Source organism: Staurois parvus, unplaced genomic scaffold (genome assembly GCF_062004578.1).
Source record: "Staurois parvus isolate SC_StPar_1 unplaced genomic scaffold, SC_StPar_1.0 ptg000204l, whole genome shotgun sequence".
Classification (NCBI taxonomy): Eukaryota; Metazoa; Chordata; class Amphibia; order Anura; family Ranidae; genus Staurois; species Staurois parvus.
Window position 1 is genome coordinate 5,724,468 of NW_028318000.1, and position 18,423 is coordinate 5,742,890.

An 18,423-nucleotide genomic window follows, 5' to 3' on the forward strand; every position below is an offset into this window, starting at 1 on the left:
GAGACCAATCCCCCTTTTCTTGCCAGTGAGACCACGTGCCTGGATAAGTGTTTGGTATTGGGTTTTTGTGGGAATCCCATGCCATTTTTTGTTTTTGATTCTGGGGTAAGAGTCTTGTATGGATTTGGGGGTCTTTCTATTTTGTACAAACAAAATTAAGTCAGGTGGGAAATTTAATTTAGCGGGAATGTCTTTGATTTCCTAATGTCACTTTGTCAGCAGTACAATGTACATAAATGCCACTTAGCATGCAGATTTTAGGTGTTACAAATCTTCCTATCTGTACCTTGTGTTTTTCACCTGCATAAGATGTGCATATATCATGTAGTTTCATGGTGTAAGTACTCAGCCTATAGTACAGTAAATCTTCAAATTCCTGTGTCTGAAGTTTCAGTTTGTGTTCAGACTTGAGGCAAGCAATATGGAACTGGAAATTGGGGTTCTGGATGGATCGTCTAGTGAAAAAGAATGAAATGAAACCTTAAAAAACAAAAATAAGGCAGTCACTACATCTAAGTATTGATACACTTCAAAGAATTAATTGTGTCTTTAAATTTACTCCCCGGTCACATCAAGCCCGACTTAGAAATCGTGTGACTTACAGTGAAGTTGTCCAGTTTCAAAGTCCGGGGACATGCCGATTTCAGGTGCGATTTGCAAGACATCTGACACAGATTTCTATGCAAATCGCACCAAAAGTAGTGCATGTACTACTTTAGAAATCGGTGCTGCTCCAACCAAGTCGGAACCACACCAATATGACCAATGTAATTGCGGACAATAGGGTGTGACTTGGCATGCGATTTGAAAGTTGCATGGCATGCAAATCGCATGCCAAGTCGTACCCAGTGCACCTAGGGTCTTAGATATAGTTTAATCAGTACTTTGCTCAGTAAACAGTCACCTCTTGTTTAATAAATTAACTACATTGACTTTGAAAGACTAATTCAGAATTTGTATATCAGAATACCCCAATTTTTGAAGTAACAAGTGCTCATATTTAAATTAGTAGGGATGGGGTACATGCCTTTACTTTTAATAGCAGTTTACAATTGCTTTATTATTGAAACAAGTGTCCCTTGTATTACCATATTTATTCTAATATCAACAGCAAAGTATTATTGACACTCTCTGAAAACTAGGTCAAGAACAAATCTACAATACATACATTAGACAATAATAAAACCTAAAGAGAAAATACTAAACAATTTGGATTCAATGTCATGGTATTGTAAACCCACAATGTGGTGTAATATGATTGTTAGCAATATCTTGTATACATTTCAGCAATGATACCTATTAACAAAGAAAATAGACTAAAAATCTTTTTGACCTAACTATATACAAAACATCAGAGGAGAATATTTTATTTTTTTGTTCACTGACTTTACTTAGGTTTTCAATGGAAGAAAAACCATAGCAACTGGTAAGCCCATACAGGGGCATCAATTGACAACGTGTCATTATCAAGAGAAGCAATAGAATGATGTAAACTTTCAAGAGGTAAATAGCATAAACATATACCAAAATCATAAAAGAACAAGTAAACAATGTTACCTCATAAGATTAAACTCTCTAATCTATGGAAAGGCAGTGAGTGGATGTATTAGTTTTGGGTAGGAAAGCAAGAAAGGGATAAGATGTAGGAAAGGGAGGAAGGTAGGTAACGTTAAAGGAAGTCCCCACAAATTCAGGGTCACATGCAAGCCAGAAGTTAAAAGTATGCTAAGCATTTCTGGAGCAGTTACATAGTTTTCGGTAGGATCACCAGGTTTGCAGCATGTCACCTCACTGACCGTAACCACAAAAGCATCTATCAGAATAACTGGGATTTGAGCAATCGAGGCCGGAACCCAATGCCACAGAAAAAAAACTGTATATGCCGATTCCAGGGTGGTTGTCTTGAAAGAGCACTTTGCTCCCTGAGACCAGACTTTATTCCAAGGTAAGAGGTAAGATAAAGAAAGAGAAGCTAGCAGGCCTTGATTATTGAGTGTGGCTTAAAGGATAGAGATAAGTCTAGACAAACTAAAGTTGTGTAGGCAGATGTGTTTGAATACCACCTTAGTATATGGGAAGACAGTGAATTTGCGCCAAGGTAGGAACCAATCACAAAGCTGTAAGTACCTACAGTTTGGGGGGGCCTCATGATGTTCCTGTAATGTAGGCCAGGTGGGAAAGGAGATCAGGAAAAGGTATATATGGGTGAAACCACATTGAGTCCACTACAAAAAAAGAACTGCACCTGGTCCCAGCCTGGGGGAAATAGTGAATTGTGGAAAATCGACAGTAAAGGGAGAAAGGGGGCATCAATTTACTGGAGTACATACAGAATCCTAAGGTTTCAGGGTATGTTGCATCAATGGGAATATATAGGTGGACGTACCTTTTGAGGTAGCCAAGGTAAAGCTGAAATCGGAATGCAGTTTCACTTTGGAATCTCGAGAAATACCCATAGTGGAACATTGAAAGTGCCATGGAAAATGGTCAATTATGACATTTGAGTGGCTTGGTAATATTTGGACATGTTTGGGACATCTAGACCAACCCATAATATATCGGTATAAAGTGTGCATTGAGCTACTCTAGGATGATTATAGGTCTAGATGAAGGAGGAATGAATCCTGTGTTGGAGAAGATGAAGATATAAGGAGGGAACTTGGATCAGTAATGCAGTCAGGCACCGCCCGGCGGAATCTCTAGTGATCCACAAAACAGGATTCCCCAGGACGCGGAGTCTAAGTCCCAGTCTGCCTTTTCACCAGAGCCCCTGATGGTGTGGATGGACTTGGTGCGAGACTGAAACCAGGTCGCGACCCCTGAGTGCACCCAACTGTGGTAGAGGGGTCCCACCGAGGGTACGTGCCGGGGGGGTGAGCCTGCAGTGAAGAGGCTGACAAGTCCAGGTCCCGAGCGGGATGGATGGATGACAGTCAGGAATGAGCGTAGTCAGACTAGCCAGGTCGGTAACAGTGGAGGCAGCTAGGTACCAAACAGTAGACAGAGAGCAGCCGGGTCACGAGCCAAGGTTCAGCAACGGGAGGTCCAATAGTAATATACAACAGGCAGGAGAGTAGTCAGGGACGAGCCGGGGTCAGAGCAGGAGAAGGTCAACACAAATCAGGACAAGCAGGATCGGCAACAGGAACACACTTCAGAACACGGGTACAGGAACTAGACCTTGCGGCAACCTAGTCACCGTTTGGCCAGTTTACATAGTGTGCCCTGCACAGTCATTGGTGCAATTGCCGACGCCGACGCCCAGGTCCTAGTGCCTGCACATTACTGCACCTAGGCAATCTGTGTATGTGCAGACCTGTGCGCCGCTGCGAGACCCGCAGTCCCTGACAAATGTGCGGAAATAATACAAGGCCCTCGGCAGGATGTTCATCTTTATGGCCAAGATTCTGCCTATTCAGGAGAGAGAAGGGAACATCCAGGACTGTATAGGAGAAGTGAGTTTACGTAGTAAGTGATAATAGTTGTCAGAGACTACAGTCATAATTAGGAGTCAAGTTAATACCTATATATTTCAATGACGAAGATGACCATTGAAATGGGAAGTTGGGAGGTGTTTGTCTGCTGGAGACAAATATTTAAGGTTGTAGATTTGGTTGAGTTTATTCAGAGGACAGGGAGAGTGGCAAAGTGCGACAGAGTTTTCTGGAGGTTTTGGAGCACGATGAGCGGGTAAATTGCATCCAAGGAGAGCTTTGTTAGAGAACAATATTTTTGTAATAATTCTCTCATTTTTAATTGCAGAGATGTTAGGGTTTTTCCTGATAGTGCTGGATAAGGGTTGTTGGTTATTGCCAAAATAAAAAGAAACAGAGATAGGGGACAGCCCTGTCTGGTTCCTTGGGCTATGTGGAAAGTCTGAGAATGGGATCTCGCATATTTGACTGATGCTGTAGGGGAGGATAGAGGGCTAAGATCCAGATAAGTACAGACTCCCAGAAGCCCCAATTTTTTAGGACATATCTAAGGTAATCCGAAGACAGAGAGTCAAATGCCTTAAAGATATTCAAGGAAAGGAGGAGGATTCTTCTGTGATGTCGTAAATGTATGAGGTGAATAACGTTGCATATGTTGTCCCCAGCCTGGCATCCTGGTATAAAGTCTACTTGATCTCTATGGATAAGGAAACATATTTGTTGATTGTGATGCTCAGTACATTTCCAGTACATCCTCAGTGACATTTAAAGGTGGGAACAGACTGTAGTGATGTGATTCAGAGTTTGCATTGGGGTTCTTGGAAAGAATAGTAATGTGGGCCTGCAAAGAGGCTGAGGAAAGCAGGGATTCTTTTTTAAGTGCATTGAATAAATGGGTTGGGTTTGTCTCAGAAATGTCTGTGTTCAGCGCTTTTGCTGAGAGAGTAGGGTGACGTAGGTCTTGAAAAAAATTGGTCATCCATCACCAGGGAATAAAGAGCAAGTTTAAGATAAAGGGCTTCCAGGAAGTCAGTGAAGAGGGAGACTATTTTGGATGGGTCAGAAGTGAATTTCCATATCTTGGCTCATAAATTAATTGGTTGAATCATCTTCCCGATCAAGAGGAATTTTTTAGCCAAAGGGCCTGGCTTGTTCACACACGAGTAGAATTTGTGCCTTGACCAGCGTAGGACTTTCTCTACCCTCTATGTCAAGGTCAAGTTCTGCAGCTAATGCATTGTGTTCCTCTTTGAGAGAAGGTGAAGGACATAATTTCCATTTATCATCTGTCTGAGTGAGGAACACGGACAGTTCCTGAATCCTTTGTTTCCTCTGGGCCTTCTTCCAGGAAGCCATTTGGATCAGATGGCCTTTAATAATGGCTTTGTGGGCATCCCCTAACATAACAGGGGAGGAGACTGAGCCCTCATTTTTTAGGAAAAAGGATTATATGTAAGTTTAGACTTGAAGAGAGGATTCCTGAGATGTAAGGAGGGGTTTGTTCAACCGCCAGTGAGGTGCCGGGTGAGTAAAGAATGCAAACTTAGAATGCAATAGAAGATCTCCATGTCCAGACTATGGTGTTGTAGAGATAATGATGCTCTCTACCAGTGGTAGATGGTGCACGAGCAAAAAAATATGATCTATGCTACTAAAGATATTTGAGAGTGGTAATAAAAAGTTAAATCTTTAGTATTGGGGGGCTGTGCCCTCCAGATATCAACAAACCCATGGTTTTGGAGAAGAAACACATTTGCTCTTCCTGAGAGATATCATGTGTGGAGGTTGAGCCTGGAGGATATTGTCTATCTAGATTGAAGTTCAGGGTAATATTTGAGTTTGCCATCATGTCTATCTAGATTGGAGTTCAGGGTAATATTTGAGTCTTCCATCATGACTATGGTGTCCTTGATAAGATGAGTGATAACTTTGAAAAGGTGGGAGAAAAATTTCTGTTGTAAGCAAACAGGTTTTTAGTAAACAACGATCATGATCTCTAGATCAAAAAGTTTGCCTTGTATGAGCAGATACTGTATCTCCCAATCGTATGGTGGTCAAAACCCCCCTATGTTAGTAGGGGCTGAGGAGGTGTAAAAGGTTGGGTAATGGTGTGACAAATGTGGTAGAGGAGGAAGAAAATCTAGTCTACTGGAGAGATACTATATTGAGTTGCCTGGATTTAAGGTAAGGAGAGACCTTAGTTCGGTTCAATGAAGCCCTGCACATTTTGTGAGTAAATAAGCAGGGGTTGTGTAGTCATGTTGGCTGGAATGGGTGGTGTAGCAATTTTAAACATGGGTTGTGGACAAGCCAGAAGGGGAAACCAAGTCCACAGAGAGAAGGAAGAGAGGGAAGGGGGGAAGGAAGGGGGAGGAGGTTGAACAGTAAGGTTCGCTTAGCGTACTAACTATCGCACTCAAGGTGAACATCAAGGTAGGGAGAAAAAAAGAAATGGGGGGGAGCAGAAGGAAAAAGGAGACAGGGTACCATCGGAGGATCGAAGTAGTAGGCAGTTAGTAAGGGAGGCTTGTTTCCAACTGAAAAGACTCAAACAAAAGACCCTCCACACAGCAAACAGGAAAATTCCATTCCTTTAGGGACTTGACATGTCCAACAATGACTGTCCAAATAGCCTTGCATTTGTAGCATCAAGAACCCAGAAGGACTCAAAAAGAGGGAAAAAACAAAGAGGCGCCCCTAGGTTTTCAAAACCAGGAGTAGGTGGACAAACCAAAACAGCAACCCTGAGACCGAGGAGCCCCAGAGTGGTGAATGCACAATTTAAATTAAACATATACAAACTGAAAACAGTGGATTATTCAAACTCATTTAGAGGAACAGGAACTTAACAGGCTCATTAGCCTGGTACCTGGGGTGTTGGGGGTTTAGGGGGATACCAGGGAAATAGCAAGTGAGAGGACACCCCCAGGCCTTTGAAGACCCAAAATAGGATATGCAGGTTAAAGTGATATCAGTGACAATGGTCCCATCATACGCAGGTCCAAAGGTCTCAGCTCAAGCAAATAAAGATGTATCATGCTGCTACAAATCTGCAGGGGTTCCACTGAAAGTCATCCAGCAGGATTATCAGGGTTTGGTGGGCAGTAGGGATATATAATCAAGCATTCAAATCCAAGAGGGAAGGCTATTAAGAACTGCTAGTGAACCTCCTGGAAGGGAGAGGAGGCTGAACGATATTGTTCAGTTATGCAGGACTGCTCAAGTAGAGACCCTGGTGTATGCAGAGCATATAGCCCTACTGGAAACAAAATCTGGTGCCACAAGTGAAGTGTCAGTCTGGAGTGTCTGCACAATAGAAACCTGTTAAAAAGCAGCAAACAGTAAAGGCCTCCTGGCTTTCAGAGGCAGGAAGACTATGTTTACAAGAAACAGATCTCAGTCTTAGGGGAAATCCAACATGGATGCGTTTGACAGAATGACCAACCCGAAGACTGACAAGACAGGGTCCAAGGAGAATGAGCCATAGACCCAGGATGCAGGCAACAGAGTCTTGGGCCATTGTCATCATCCAAGCTCATGTAGTAGGTTGTAGTAAGTTGAAAGCATGGTTCAGGAGTGTCAGCTTGAAGACAAGGCCTGCAGTGGAAGCTGCAGGTGCATGGCCAGGATGAGCATCAAGCTCAAAATCAGAAGTCAGAGTCTGCAAGGTCCAAAGTTTGACTGCACCACACATAACAGGGAGACTATTATCCAACTAGAGCAGTTGCCGGTAACACCAAAACAAAAAAAAAAACAGAACGCCCTAGCAATGACTGGAAAACATGGAGGCAATCTCAACAGATGATATGGGGTCTGAGCAGAGCCTGAGTGGGCTAGGTAAAATATAACAGTCTTATCTTTCCAAGGTTTCAGCCTGGATCAGATTGTGGAAAGCCTGAGGTGAAGTGCATGCTTATGGGATGGAACCACCTTTCACTGGTGTTCCAAGCGGTGAGACTAGCATGAAGAGAATGAGCCCGCTGGATTTCAGCTTCCATCACCAGGGCTTAGAAGGTGCAGCATCTCCAGTTTGGCTTTACTTTCTCCGGTTTCACTGAGTGGCTCCAGTCTTGATAAGTAAAGGTTAATTTAAAGGAGTAACCCCATTTATATTTGATCCAGTGGGATTGTAGCACTGAGGTGTATGGCTTCCACTGCCAGTGCTTTTGTATGGTAATTGTTGCCTGATAGTAATGGCCTTGAAAGCTGAGATCAAAAGGGTCTCCTTCATGTGGTAAAAGATGAAAATAACAATTATATCCCATGGAGGTCCATCTGCTTTTTAGGACCGAGGACACGATGAATGCCATCAAATTCCAACCCCTTCAAGAGAATTAATAGGATTAATGCCTGAAACAAGGATGTAATGTCCAAAATGCACTCAGGGAGGCCCCTGAGGTGCATTTTTTCCCTCTGGGAGTGGTTTTCAAAGTGCACTAGCAAGTTCTTTCTTGAGGTCCGCCAGTTCTTCCTACTGCCCCTCTATCATGGTTACGGTGGTGTCCATTCTGTCTTCCAGTGCATTGGTGCGATTACCAGGATCTCTGATATCTATCTCTGCAAGCTTGGAGGTGGTGGCTGCAAACTCTTTCTGGAGCATAGTGTTGAAATATGCTAGAAGGTCAGCATCATGGAAGGTAGGAGGCTGCTTTATCATATTTATGTCCCTAAGGCTCTTGGTTTCTGAGGGTAGTTCTGGTGCTCGCATGGGAGAGAGTGAGGAGAGCACCATACTTGGGGCCATGGTTTTCCGCATGGCATCTGGGAGGCAGACCGCAGTCTGCACAGGCTCAGCAACTCTGCAAACTATAGCAGATTTGTTGCCCATATCATGCTCTGGGTAGTTAAGAAGAGAGGGAGGCAAGTTAAGAGATGAGAGGGGTTCCCCAGAGCCCTCTATTGCTGATTGATATGCCCAGGGGATGTGGAGGGAAGTTAAAGAGTAGCCATCTTCCTCTGAAGTTAATGAGCACCAACCAAGATGTTATTTTATCATTTGACTGCTTTAGGTGCATGAAAGTGTAATTGTAATATTTCTGTGACTTTACAATCAAAATTTAGCTTTCATTGACTATAGTTGTTGTGAGCTTAGGATAGGCAGCCGGGATATATGCTTCCTGGGGTAAGCAGTCTTTCAGGCACAGATACCAAATCCAGTGAGATTCATGGCAAACAGTGAAGGTGTTTATTAGGGCTATTTACAAAACTATATACAAAGTGCTGTACAGTGTTTAACCAAAATAAACAGGGCAAGAAAATATCAAACAAAAACATAGCCGTGTCCCGGCTCTCACTACACAGTACTGCATGTCCTAACTATCAGACTGATCAAGCCTGCCACTTGTCAGCCACAACATACACAGCTTGTTAGTTTCCACCAACCTTTCAGCTCTCCAGGCCGGACTTGTCTGATCCCCAGGCCGAGAGCTCTGGCGATAGGTCCCAGGTGGATTTAATTGCCCACAGAGAGAGGTAATCCCTGCACTGGACCTCACATCAGAAATCCTTAAAGGCACAGGTAAGGAGCCTGGAAGATCTATAAACCCTGAACAGGACTTTCCAAGGGTTCCTTTGGGACGTTCTGCCACACTGTTTACAAAGATCATCTTAGGATTAAAGTAGTATTAAAGATTTGTTTTTTCTTTTACCAAATATTTTATTAAGCATGTTGAAAGAAACATACAAACCATGACAAATCGTATGATACAAAGTGACAACAAACAATAAAGGATAGAGAAACATCATATAACAAACACAGAATCACACATATAAGACCCACGCTGGGGTCTAGATAACACTGTGTAAGGCAGAGGGCCACAAGGCCCACAACCACATTCAGAAATATAAAAGCTACATTCAAAAAGGCAGCAAAAAAAAAAAAACACAAAGAGAGCCACGCCCTTATGAAGCAATATTGTCCCTGAGAATCATAGATTTGTTAGATAACAATAACAATTGGTCTAATATAAACAAACCATATGAAAGAAAAGAGAAAGAAGAAAAAAGAGTCAAGTAGATCCAGAGAGGGCCAAGGGTCAAAAAAAAATCCCAGAATCCCCCAATCCATAGAAAACAGGAAAACAAAAGGAAGAAAAAGAGCAGAAAGAAGAAAGAGACAGGCCAGCAAAGAAAAAGATTTTGCCTAGGGGGGGGAGAGCTGGAAGACACAATCCCCACATAAAGAGAGTGGAGAGGTAAAACCCAATATATCATAGATTAGTGAGTTTTGTAGTAAACGAGAAACCAGATGGTAATCCAAACACGGTTGCCAAACGGAGAGAAAGTTATCATGTTTATCCTCCAACACTATGTCAATTTTTCGTTGATAAAGAAACCTTGGATCCTGGACTTGACCTCATCAAATTGTAAAGTAGGGGATTTCCAAGAGTCGGAAATAGTCTGGTTAGTAGCCATAAAAAAAAATTGACCAGTGAGTGGGATCTGCGAGGTAGGCCATGAAGTGGCTTAAAAAGTAAGGCATCAATAGGATCTTTTTTAAGGTTAATGAACGTAACTGAAGAAATAAGATTATAAACTCTAGTCCACAAGCGGTGGGCCCCTGGACAGGCCCACCAAATATGGAGCATCATACCCTCTAGAGAGCAGCGCCAAAAACACTGAGAATCATAATCTGGTATAAATTTAGCTAATCGAGATGGGGTAAAATACCATCTCAAAATTACTTTATAGGAGTTCTCCAATGCCGGTATGTTACGAGAGCATCGGGAAACCCCTTGCCACATAGACCCCCAATCCTCAGCAGAAATTTCCGTCTGAAGCTCCACTTTCGTCACAACGCAGGGGGGCGGAACCGGCAGGAGATTCAAAAAATTAAAAGCATGACATACACACAATACATTGTAATCTGTTAGGATTACATTACTGTATCAAACGATTTCACCTCAGTTTTGTCACTAGTGCTTTGTCCAGTGCCCTGCCTGCACTTTTACCGTTCTTTCTGCCTGGAAACTTGAGAACTTCCATGGCATCCAAAAAGCATCCCTTTAGGTCAAAAGTGTTTTTAGACCAGCTAGAAAACAGTGATAGTGAATTAGAATCACTTGCAGAATTCAGCGATAGTGATTTGTGGGGAAATTTGTCATCAGACGCTGAAAGTGATGACAGCGATGATTCTGCGACTGAGCTCAGTGATGATTGAAATTGGTGCTCTATCTCAAATTTCAGTGTTTTTGGTTTGATTACATTATTGAAATAAATTTATTAGTATTATTATATTATTATTTTTTATAATCATTTATTATATTATCATTTATGATTTCGTGTTTCAAACTTTATCACACCCGGGTTGTTTACTAAAGTCTTGTTTGGACAGATTTAAATTAGTTATTCCGAAGAATTACAGGCCTACAATATAAAACAACAAATTTCCATGCAAAACAATGTACCACTTTGACATTTAAAAATATTGACATAAATAGACCGCCAGGGAGGTTAATGTAGTCCAGTTAGTTGGGGGTGACTTTAATGTAGTCCACAAGTCACAATAAGATAGATCTTCAGTTCAGTCCTTGGACCCACACCCTCAAAGCATGCAAGATGTAAACGTTCAAATGTTGCTAATATCGGGAAGTCTCATGGACCTGTGGAGTTACAAACATCGATTTGGTTGTGACTACAGTCATTATTTGAACCTTTGTCTAGGAATGATATGATCCTTTTTAAAGAAACATTGGAATGTGGAACCTCACTTTAAAATACAGAGGCTCCCAGATATCTATATCTTCCCCCCGAATGAATGAGCAAGGGATACATAGTACCCCTTTTACTTAGTCACAAAAAAAGACTACAATATAAATAAACACATCCACAAATTTTAAAAAGTAATTTATTAGAAAAAAAAGTCTCACAGTGTAAATCTATTGTCAATCATGCCATTCAACAATGTAGATCAATGACAATCACAATGAACAACACCAGAAAAAAATGCTGACCTGCATCTTCTGTCACATCATTGAAGATCCATGATCCTTTGTTTACATTCAACTTCTGGCTAGAAAAATGTCATTGGCAACAAGAGTTGTCAGGAGTGGATGTATCAGTGTGCCAGCATGTTTTTATTAGGCAGATTGGTAGGTGTCATACGTTGTGATTTATGTGGATCTATGTGAAACTGCATCACTGGACAATGTGATTGACAAAGGTTTTACATGATGGGACTTTTTTTGTTTTTTAAAGGACTTTGTCCCTGTTGTTTGTGTTTTTTTTCCAGTAAATTACTTTTCTGTAACATGGCAGCTTACTTATTTACTATTTAACTTTTTGTGAATGAGCAACCAGGGGTACTGTGTACACCTTATTCATTCACTTAGAGAGGAGCCAGATACCTGTTTTTTAAATGGGTCTTACACATTCTAACAAGGTCCACCAAGGTCATTCAAGGCGGAAGTAAAGCAAAAGTCCAACATAAGACAGATTGCCCACACAGGGGTAAAGATCACAATCCCAAAGCAAAGGTTCAACAAACATCTGTTAAGCCTCCTGGCTAGTAAGTAGACCCCGCTGAGCCTGCTTAAGACCTGCAGCCATGTTGGTCTCACAGAATGCTTGTCTCCTTTCACTGCATCAACCTGTCTTTTTCAACCTGACTAGCTATGACTGTGACTATATCCAACCCCTGCACTTCATGTACAATGAAGAAGTGAAACATTTTCCCAACACTATCTTAGGGCATTCTGTTGTGATCCTTTTGCAGAACACATTAGAATGTATAATCAATCTCTCCCAAGGCAGAAAATCTCTGTCAGAATTATATGACTAAAGGTCACCAAATTACAGGACACTTGACATAGTTTACCTTGTGTTAAAATTGGCTGATATGATAGGCAAAGACTTGGAAGACACTGATGACAAGAAACATACAGTCCCTTGACACCAAAAATCATGCATAGAGCATATAAAGTTCTTAACATTTAACGCAAAAACTCATCCCCAGAATGAATAACTGACTGTCCAAAAAGTAAAATACCTTACTCCAACAGGATTAATCTCTTTGTGCCATAGAGGTCTCAGTCTACATTTGGGACGCCTTTGTTAAAAAGAGCAACCAATTGAGCATTCCCAGATGGTAAAATTGGAGCACATTTAGACCACACCACCATCATTATAAGAACTTAAGTTATTATTGCACAACAATATGCTCATGAAGAAACTATACGCTACTCAACAAGCAGACGCACATACAACCACAATAATTCTTCAATATAAGGTCAAATTTTATTGTAGCTGAATCTACTGTTGAAGGATATCATTACTTTTTTCAGATACATGGTACTGGACACCACAGAGAAACACATGATGCACTTATCCAGCTAGAAATATTCTGATGATTATACGTTTTAGATCACATAGTCCTACACAATGGTTGGCAAAGTAGGCCCTGCTGTGGCTACTCTTTTAGAGAGGCATTGGAAATATCCCTGTTTAAGGGATATTATCTTGTAAGTTAGGGTAGTAGTTGTGGTGGAGAGAGTACAGTTTGTCACTCTTCACACAAATATATATAGAGCTAAGTGTTCAAACCAATATGTGTTTAATAGTAAAAGTCTCAATCCCAATCTAAATCTCAAACATGTCCATGCTTATACAAAAAAGTGGCCAGGGCAGCAAAAAACAAAGTGATCAGTGCTGTGCCTCTTCCATGCCACTATCCAGTTCATCTTCTATTCAACTCAACCTTCTTGAGGACGTCAGATGAAGAAATGTGTTGGGGAGAGCTACAGGAAGTGAAATCATCCCACACAGTACTCCAGAAGTGATGTTTCTACACCCAGAAGTAAAGTTTGACATTGGGAATCAAGCTAGTACAGGAACTAGTGAAGCCGGTCCCTCAAATAGACTGTGCTGAATACACCTTTCTGCAGGGCATTTGCATTATATTATGTGATTGGGAATTGTATATGATTTTAATATGCATGTTTCATTAAATAAATCATTTTATACTATGGAGGAATTGCTTTTCTCGCTGTGAAAATTTTGGCATTACATAACTGTCTGAGAAGTGGAGTGGCCCTGTATGGTTTAACCCCTGAGGAATACAAGTGCTCAATGACTCTTTGTAAATGAGGGGGTCATGAAGATTTGGTGAGTTGTCTGGTGTGGAGGTGAAGGATCAGAGAGGGTGTGGAGCACAAAGTTTAATAATAGCCACTGCTGGATGAGGAAGGAGGTGAATTGAATAGTGGCATGAAAGAGGTACAACACTGAGCACTTTGTTTTTAGTACACTGAGCATTTTTTTGTGTAAGCATAGGCATATTTGAGATTGTGATTGAGACTCATTATGCTACATGTATTTATTTGAGCACATAGGGTTTGCTTAACTAAAACTGGAGAGTGCAAAATATGGTGCAGCTGTCCATGGTAGTCAATCAGCTTCTAACTTTAACCGGCTTCAATTTAAAGCTTTGTTGTTTTGTTTTGTTTTTTTAAATAGCAAACATGTCTATACTTACAAGCTCTATGCAGTGATTGTGCATAGAGCAGCCCCGATCCTCTTCTTTTCAGGTCCCCTCTTGCGAACCTGGCTTATCCTCCTTGAGCAGTGACTCCAGGGAAAGTTTCTTACCCTGCTGTGTGCTCGTCCCTGAGCTGCTGCTATATGTGTCCATAAGACACATAGAGCCCCACCCCCCACTCTCTCCTCATTGTCTCACTGGCTGTGATTGACAGTAGAGGTAGCCAATGGGCTCCCACTGATGTCTCAGCCAATGAGGAGGAAGAGTCCTCAGACAGCAAAGGCTGTCGAGAACGTCACTGGATCAGAGGGGACTCAGGTAAGGATTCGGGGGTCTGGGGGGAGGGTGCTGCACACAGAAGGTTTTTTTACCTTCATGTATAGAAAACATGAAGGTAAAAAAAAACCTTGAACCTTTAGAACCACTTTAAGCTTTGACAAAAAAAACTGGAAGCTGATTGGTTTCTGTGCACATCTGCACTGGATTTTGCATAGTGTTAGTAAATCAAGCCCATGGTGTTTAAATATTGGTAAGACACTTTACGGTATTAATCATTTGCCGCCCGGCCTATATCCAGATGGCAGCCGGGCAAACAGCTCGTCCCTCCAGGTTGACGCCATATGGTGTCCTTTTCGGAGCACGCATCGCGCATGCTCGCAGGGCCCCGCTGTGGCGAGATCTGTCACTGGACATGTACCTCGGACATGGCCGATGACAGATCTGTGTACCGGCTCCGTTGCCAGTACCATGTGTCCAGCTGTGACCAATCACAGCAGGTCACATGACAGTTGTATACAATGGATGGCTTCCTTTCATGCCATCCATTGTATACAAGTGTGTCTAGCTGTGAATGGTCAAAGCGATCACATGCACAAGCTGAGCCAATCACAGCCCAGCTGTGTCATGTGATTAGCCGTGGCCAAATCACAGCTAATCACAAAAAAAAAAACACTGAATGAATCGATTTCATTCAGGTAAATGCTTGCGTATAGCAAAGTAATTCTTTGCTATAAGCAAATTGTGTAAAGAAAAAAAAAATACTGATCACTTCCCCAAAGTAGTACAATGTTACTATGGTAACATTATACTACTTTGGTCATAGTGCAATATGAAAAAAAAACTTAAAAAAAATTAATAAAAAATTAAAAATAATAAAAAAATTATTATCAATTTTTTTTTGTGTACTGTCACCAGTGTCCCTGATAACAACCATGCCAGTTATATGATGATGCTGTACTGCACTGGTGACAGTATGTAAAAAAAATAGTGAAAATCATTTTTTTAATTTCTTCATTTTCCGAAAAATTATGACAAAAAAATGACAACTTCAAAAAACTCGCCATGCCTGTTATGAAATACGTCGGACTGTCTACTTTGCAAAAAGGGGGGATATCTGTACTGTTCTGACAGTCTTGGACCTCAAGAAATTAGATTGGCTGTCAGTACTTCAGGATTGATCAATTTTCAGATATATCCCATAGTTTGTGAACTCCATAACTTTCCTACTGACTGAATATTAAATACTAATTTTGGTTATTTTCACCAAAGAAATGTAGCAGAATACATCTTGGCCTAAATTTATGAAAAACAATTATTTATTTGCAAACTTTTATAACAGAAACAAAGAAAAATGTGGTTTTTTTTCAATATTTTCTGTCTTTTTTTGTTAATTTAGCAAAAAATAAAAACCGCAATGGTGATTAAATACCACCAAAAGAAAGCTCTAGTTGTTTGAAGAAAGTGATAAAATTTTAGTTTTTGTGCAGTGTTGTATGACCGCGCAATTGTCATTCAAAGTGTGACAGCCCTGAAACCTGAAAATTGGCCTGGGCAGGAAGGGGGTAAAAGTGCCCTGTATGGAAGTGGTTAAAATACAGCAGTTGATATTTCTACATAAAGATCCTAAAATGGGTGTATTTTAAATAAGACAATTTATAATTCACCTTTGGTTAAGTTGTGAGGATAATGAGAGATGTACTTTGTTATGTTTCTTTGTGTAGTGTTTGTTTTGTTCTTTTAACTGACAAAATATATTCTTGACAGATTGTCACTGTATTGCTCACTCCCTCCCTGGAGGGGATGCAAGCACAGTGGAGCATTTACTACAGCATTGAAATGTATTACACATCTTGTATTGAAAACGTGTATTTATAGCATAGCCAATGTACCTTTGTTGTACTTTTTAAAAGCAGTAAGAATTTGCATGCAAAAAAAAAAGGAGTGGGGCCACCGACAGCTATGTTTACTGCTGAAACACTGATATTGCTTTTCCACAAGAAATAATGTTGTTTTCCTTTCTTATAAACCTGCGGTGATATATTGGAATTGTCCTTTGCTGTGTAATGCTAATGCTCATGTGAATCTTAAATGATATAATTTCTCCTTCACACTGGTCAGGACTGTCCTATAGTTGATGATAACAATGACTCACTCTTGCACTTTGAGTGGCAAGTGGCTGGCAGATTATGTGTATTTGACTTTATTTCACAGTGTTCTCTAGTGATCTGCAGTTAAACACTGAACTTTCCATTGCTGAAATCAGTGCTGGCAGGTCATGTGGAGAATTGCTACACTCCATTGACTCAAGATTTATGTTTGCTGAATGCTGTCCTAAAGACTCTGATGCATGATAAAACTAGTTTTGTCCTACAAATTGTTTACAGCTGCATGTGGCTACAATGGTATGTGTGGAACTCTTCTCTAAGATGTCTACATGCAGAAGTACTTAGATTTTAAATGAGGATTTCTACTTTGCTATAAGGCAACAAAACATCCACCCCTGCAGGAACTAAGCAGGGGAGGCTTGTGAAAGGTTGGATCTGTCAAATGGGTTCTTTTGCAAAAGGATATTTTAAAATTGTTTTGAAAGTCTAGAGTACATAACAAGCTAATATAGCATGATAATGTTGTCAGGATATGGACTCTCAAGAACTGACACATCCTTCACAATCAGTAAGTAAGCTTTGAAACAAGTCCTCGCTGACCTTTGTTGCTGCAGGCAATGTGGAGCAATTAATTCACAAAGTTCAGAACAAAGTTGCTGTAGATGTCCCAGTCATTCTTTCAACAACTCTTCTCTCTCTGCTTCTCCTCCCAGCAGTGAATCAGAAAGTTTCCCAGAAAACAATTCTCTAATGCAACACAGTGCATGTGTTCTGGGAGGGAGAGCAGAGGGAGATGCTGAAAGTGCTTCAGTGCTTCTGCTGTGATCTTTAAGAATGAATTACTCTACAGTACCTACAGCAGCAAAAGTCATTGATTGTATAAATACTTGAATGGCCATATTCTAGCCAGAGGTTCACTTTAAAATTGTGTTTTGACATTCACATCTAATTGTTTTGTTGGTTTTAGAGGTCCTTTTGAAGTGTTATGCTAACCTTACAGTGAACCCACAGTCATAGTCATCTTCTTTGTACTTTTATGATTCTAGTAAAATTTGGCCCTGTGCCATTCACTAACCAGTAAAACTCCCTTAGCAGCCAACAAGAGCACTTTCATTGGACAGGAAATGAAAAGTGAAATTTTGACCATCAATCACAAGACATTTTCCTGTATCAATCATCTGCTGCCCGGGGCCAGATGTGGCTATCTGCTTGCCTTTATCCAACCCTTGGGGCACTTAATCTTCCCACTGACACAAGGCACAACAGGAGGGGCATAATTCCTACCACTAACACCATCAATGGGGCATTATTTTTCCCACTGATACCAGTGATATAACACTGTTCCTTCCACTGATATCAATGATGGGGCACTATTACTACCCCTTACACCAACAATAAAGCAATATTCTTCTGACTGACACCATTGATGGAGCACTATTCCTACCCCTTATACCAACAATGGGGCAATATACTTTCGAATGACACCAATGATGGGGTACTATTGCCCCCCATTATACCAACAATGGGGCAATATTCCATCCACTAATACCAACGATAGGGCAATGTTTACTCCTCTTGATGTATTTTCTACTCACATTGGCCACACTCCTGCCCCCTCAAAGTCTAAAGATAGTAAACTGGCCCTTTCCTTAGAAAGTTTGGAGACATGTTGATTTGCCTGATATAAAAATGACAAATGTCAATATTGAAAACTCAATAACACATTGCAACCAATCAGCTTCTAAATTTGTGTCAGTGAGTTCAACTTTGCACAACATCATTGCTTTGCAATATAATAAAGGGAATATTTCACATAACAATTTTCAGTATAAAAGGGCGTTCTATGGGGTCCAGAAGCGCATGGATTTACGATGATTTATGCAGGTAGCAACAGCATTTGGAAAATGCATTTAGATAAAATGAAACCATACAGTTTGAGAACCTGCATAGTATTACTATGAAATAATCAATATTTTGTATCACTAAACTATTGCCATTTAGGATAGTGACTAAAGAGTCAAGGAGTCTCCTTAATGGTTTTACTATTTGTCCACGTCACATATAGTTAAGACTCTTCTGGAATACACATGTTCTCCAGCACTCAAAGCAGGGCCCATCTGTCAGCACTCAT